This window comes from Mauremys mutica, unplaced genomic scaffold, assembly GCF_020497125.1.
Source record: "Mauremys mutica isolate MM-2020 ecotype Southern unplaced genomic scaffold, ASM2049712v1 Super-Scaffold_100183, whole genome shotgun sequence".
NCBI classification, from domain to species: Eukaryota; Metazoa; Chordata; order Testudines; family Geoemydidae; genus Mauremys; species Mauremys mutica.
Window position 1 is genome coordinate 68,340 of NW_025423281.1, and position 5,712 is coordinate 74,051.

The 5,712-nt window shown below is 46.6% G+C and overlaps 1 pseudogene; it reads right to left on the reverse strand.

The window, feature by feature from the left end:
* Nucleotides 1-367: 367 nt before the first annotated feature.
* LOC123359722 lies at nucleotides 368-920 on the reverse strand (annotated as a pseudogene).
* Nucleotides 921-5,712: the final 4,792 nt, after the last annotated feature.

Genomic DNA, 5,712 nt, shown 5'->3' on the forward strand with positions numbered 1-5,712 from the left:
GGACGCCGTGCAGCTCCCAGCTTTGATGCGTTCCCACTTGGCGCGGCGGTTCTGGAACCAGATCTTGACCTGTACCTCGCTGAGCTTGAGGGCGTGAGCGATCTGCAAGCGCTCCGTCAGGCTCAGGTACTTCTTGCAGTGGAATTCCTTCTCCAGCTCCAGCAGCTGCTCGCTCGTGAAAGCCGTGCGCCTTTTTTTTTTTTTTTTTTTTTCTTTCGGCCGCTCGACGCTGGGACTTCAGGCGCGTCCCTCTTTTTCTTTTTATCAATTCAGGCCACCAACACTATCTTCATTCAAGATTGGCAACAGTGGTACTAGTACTTATCTTGTTTTAGTTCTGTTTGCCTTCTTGATAGTTCACGATTTGTCTTCTAGTGACTTCAGTTATGAGTTTAGTTCTCTTTACATTTCATTCATTTCCTTTGCCTCAGCCTTCTCATACTTTCCTCTCCTTCTCCTAGTGATAACCAGTACAATAATTCCAGCAACAATTGCTAGTACCACCACTACAATGACTGCAATAACACCAGCAGTCAGACGTTTCATGGAAAAATCTGGGGGCTTTTCATCAGCATAATAGATTAGAGCTTGATCAAATTTTAGAGGTTCTTCACTGATGTTTATCTGTAGTGTGAGTCACCTTTGACATCTTTTTCAAAGTAGTAAGCCACGTCAGATATATCCACACTCTTGGCAGACTTCTGGGAAACATTTTGTTTCAGTTCAATAGTGATATAAGGTTTTTCATACACAACATCAGTTATATACTCTGGATTCAGCGAGTAACGCTCCTTAAATTCATTTTTGATGATTTCCTTCAAAAGAGAAGCATCCACAGCTGTACTTCTCTCACTGTGTTTTGTTTCAATGATGATCCAGCTTGTTCTGACTAGTTCACTGCACTGTAAGTCTGTATCACATCGGGGTCACCATTTGTTGCATCGCAAGAGCAGGAACGAAGTCCAAGCAGAGAGAGAGAGTGTGTGTGTATGCATCCATCTTTATTCATTCCCAGCATGCTCTTATATACAACATGATAAGCAATCACAATTGCTAATTAGTTAATTAAACCCACACAGCCGCAGCTGTAACTCATAGGGTAATTATCATTCTACACACCTGTCTACCTATTCACAATTAGCTGGCCAATGAGAACAAGCCCAAAGCCAGCCCTTCACACACAATTCTCAATCCAGAAGCCTTCAGCATCTCACATTCAATCCCACATTGACCTCCCTCTCCCACTCATTACCCACCTCCTCACATAACCTCCCCATCTCCTATGCACAGCGACCCCGGCCACCGATTCTCAGTCCTTGCTGCATCCTCCCTCCCAGACCAGGGCCCCTACCCAGGCACAAATGGGCACTTTGTTGATGATGTCACAGGGTGGTGGTGTAGCCTGTGCAGTTTTTACACCTATAAGATTACATGTTGGGGCACAACTCGCCCTTGTACATGGCTACTCACAGTTAATTGAGAAGATGAAATTTGGTGAAACACAGAAACTTGATTGAATGGAGACAGTTATAACTGAAATCATAGACAAGGATCAATCCACATAATGTACCCGTCGCCGAATTGCTGCCGAATCCACGGGACCGGCGGACCTCCCGCAGACAAGCCGCCGAAGGCTGCCTGGGTGCCGCCCTCACAGGGACCTCCAGGGCGGCCCCCGCGGCTTGTCATCCTGGGCACGTGCTTGGATAGGGACTCGCATGCCTCTCCTTTTTCACCAGGGTGTGAGGATTGCAGCTTGTCCTCCACTGTGTTCACTGGACTAATGTCCAGTTCCTGTGCGTTGCTTTCTCTCCAGGGGCTGTGAGCAGTGTGTGTGTGTGAGAGAGGTGGGAATTTCGGTGATGCGTGTATGAAGCCAATACACACCTCAGTTTCCCTCTGTGGTTGGCATTGCTATGATTAGAACGAGCAGGAGACATGGGGTGTTTTGTCACACAGCTGTCATGGAGTGATATGAATGGGTCATTAAGGACAGGCTGGGACCAACCTACATCAATGGAATACCCGACAGAGACAAGGGAATAATTGTCACCTGTCCATGGGAGGATCTCAGCTTGGCTGAGTGAAGCACACATGGACTCGTTATGTTTTTGGGAGCAGGAAGAACTGGGCTCACAGACACAGGGAGCTCTACCAGAACAAAGACAAATGGACAGGTGCAGTTAAAGGAAACCAAACTGTTTTCTACAGCAGCCTGGCTCAAGGGCATTGGCCAGTATGGACTATATTGTCTTCTTTGCTTCTCTGTGCTAATCCAAGGAATTTCCAATGGTGTGTTTCAGTTCGCTAATAAACCCTGCTATGTTTTAAAAGTCTGACCAGTGTCACAGCAAAAACTTGCTCTGTGCATTGACTGAGGAACAGTCTTTGGAAAGGAGTGTCGTTCAGCTGGACCTGCTGGCAGAGCTCACAGGTTGAAATAAGACTGTTAAAGCCAGAGGCTTCCCAAGGACTGTTTTTAAAAGCCCAGGCATTGCAGAGATCCCATGGATCCATGACAGTGTGCCTAATGGGGAAAGGATATAAATGTGTATTTACCATTACCCCCTCATCAGTCCTCGTGGGAAACCCTGATCAGTTCCAAAGTGTATTAAAACCTTCCTTAAAGGCTCACCTCTTGGTTATCAGGTCATGTGAGTTTTGTTAGCGGGCCTCCTGCTTCCCTGGCTCTTGTTACGCAGACAGGAAGCAGCAAAAGACCAGAAGTCTGAAGCGCAGACAATGCCATGTTTATTGGGGTTAGTTTCCAAGCAACCATATTCCGAAGCCCTTCACACCAGTCGGGCTGATCTCTACATGCCGATACAGTCTGTTCCCCAGTGTTTTCTTCCCAGCTTTGAAGCCGCAGAGCCTGGCCTGTGTCCCTGTTCCACGTTCCCCCCGTTAACAAACATGATTCCAGTTTCCCTTCCCCCTCCTGTTTATAGAGTAATAGTCTCAGCTATACGTTAACCAATCATTGTACTGAAATTTAACGAACCAATTCTAACAGATTGTAACATAATTCTCTAACCAATTATATCCCACCACCCTAATTAACTTACACCTAGCAAAATTAATTATACAGCAGAGAGAAACAATTAGAGAACCAGACAGATTAACAATGGAAAATTGTGAGACATAAATATAAAGCAATACAGAAATGAGAGTTTCACAACCATTGAGAAGTGATTTCTTGCCAGACCAGCTGCTGTCAAACTAAGTTTTCTTTAACCATCTTCAGATCTGTTTCTTTATCTGGTGGTGATGGGCACTATCAGGACAGGATCGTCTTCCTAACAGCCCAATAGCACCTTATTTTAGTGTAACTGGTTTGGGATGTGAGGATGTGACCCTTCACTTCCCAGCTTATGGCTGCCCCTGCTGCTTAGCCAAAGGCCTTAGCCTAAGAACAAGGCCTCAGACTGTCACAGTGAGAGAAGGCCCAGACACAGGCAGACGGAGATTTTGATTCTTTGTTTTTATACCCCTGTAACAAGCTAAGTGATAAAAATACCTCTAAGTTCTTAAACTATAGGCTTTACAGGCAGGCCTGAATATCTCTATTCTAACAGTGGGTTCTACCCCTTCCCCCATTCTGTGTCTGTCTTGTCTATTTAGATTGTAAATTCTTCAGGGCATGGGCCATCTACTATTCTCTGTTTGTACTTTGCCTAGCACAATGGGGACCCACTGTTAGTTTGTTCTTAGGCACGAAGGTAATGCATATGATTAACAACTCTCCTGCAACTTTGAGACAAGGAAGCTGGCCTTGGGATGTTACTGCTTAAAAATGAGCTGGGAGTAAAACCATGGAATATTCTTTGTGACAAGTATCCCACAAATTCCACTGACCTCCCTTGTTTTCTTTGCCTGGAGTAGGGCTTCCAGATTCCAAACCTGATGTGATCTCGCAGCTGGAATGGGAGGAAGAGCTGTGGGTCCCAGATCTCCAGGGCTCTGAGAAAGAAGTGCTCCCGAGAGCTTCCTGCACAGGTAGGGAATTGGTTAAACCAACTAAAAAATTGTCAGTGAATGCAGGAAACATTTGGGATGCCCTACAAAGACCCTGTGAGCTCTCCAAGTTCAGGATTGTTCCCTGCAGATGTGGAATCATTAGGCAGATGTGACTCATGGCTTCCCACCTATACTCTGACAAGTGGCAGCAGGTCCCTGCCCAATGTAGCTTTCCTCAGAGTGTTCTGGTGAGATGCGGACTAAAGCTGATCCCTTCCTCTCTCCTCTGGGGAAGGGTTTGGGGAAAACCAGCTCCTGATCGGTTTGATCTCTCCCACACATATTTTGGTTTGTTCACCCCTTTTTCCGTTTCTCTTTCTGACATTTCCTTTCTCTCCGGTGCAGGGAGTGACCTATGTCTGGATTCTCTCTGTCTCCCATCAGGTGATGGGATGGTGAGTGAGAATGAGGAGCAGAAACCCCAGCAGGAAGATCCTGAGCAAGTAGAACCACATGGAATGTTGTCAGGAAGATCCAAAGGGAATGTTTCCGGGAGTTGTGCACTCCCAGAAAAAGAAACAGCCTGTGAGACTCAGCAGAGGTCAGAAGAAAACTTAAGTAGCCTCTCAGACCTTATTCCACATGAGAGAATCAACTTGGAAGAGACACGCTACACATGCCACGAGTGTGGGAAAAGCTTCAATGGGAGCTCAGACCTTGTCACTCATCAGAGAATGCACAGAGGAGAGAGACCCTACATGTGCTCCGAATGCGGGAAAAGCTTCCGTCAGAGCTCTACCCTTATCACACACTGGAGAACCCACACGGGAGAGAAACCTTATGGATGTTCTGAGTGCGGGAAACGCTTCACTGATAGTTCAGCCCTCATCTCACATCAGAGAATCCACACGGGGGAGAAGCCCTACAAGTGCTCTGAGTGCGGGAAATGCTTCAATTGGAGCTCACACCTTATCACACACAGGAGAATCCACACAGGTGAGAAACCTTATGGATGCTCTGAGTGTGGGAAAAGCTTCAGTCAGCGCTCCCACCTTATCACACATTGTAGAATCCACACAGAAGAGAAACCCTACACGTGCTCTGAGTGCGGGGAAAAGCTTCAGTTGCAGCTCACACCTTATCAGGCATCAGAAAATCCACGTAAGAGAGAACTGTAATAAATGCCTTGACTAGGGCTGAGCAAAGATTTTTTTTTTTAAATCACATTTGCTAATTCCCACATAGTGATCTTTGCACCATCTTCACTGTAGTAGCTCAGCTCCCCCAGATGAGTTGCCTGCTTCTGCCTTTTCCAGCTCACCCTTCTTTGGGGTCAGTCCTATGATCTTTTCTATTGAGCCATAGGAGTGTATGTCATAGAACCATAGAATATCAGGGTTGGAAGGGACCTCAGGAGCTATCTAGTCCATTCCCCTGCTGAAAGCAGGACCAACCCCAGCTAAATCATCCCAGCCAGGCTTTGTCAAGCCAGGCCTTAAAAATCTCTCAGGATGGAGATTCCACCACGTCCCTAGGTAACCCATTCCAGTGCTTCACCACCACCTTAGCAAAATTAGTTTCCTAATATCCAACCTAGACAGCTCCCACTGCAACTTGAGACCATTGCTCCTTCTTCTGTCATCTGCTACCACTGAGAACAGCCAAGCTCCCTCAGCTCCAGGTTGGGGGGAGAGGTTTGATTCCCAACAAGGTACACTGAGGCAAAAACTACCTGTGCCTGACATCCACTAGGGC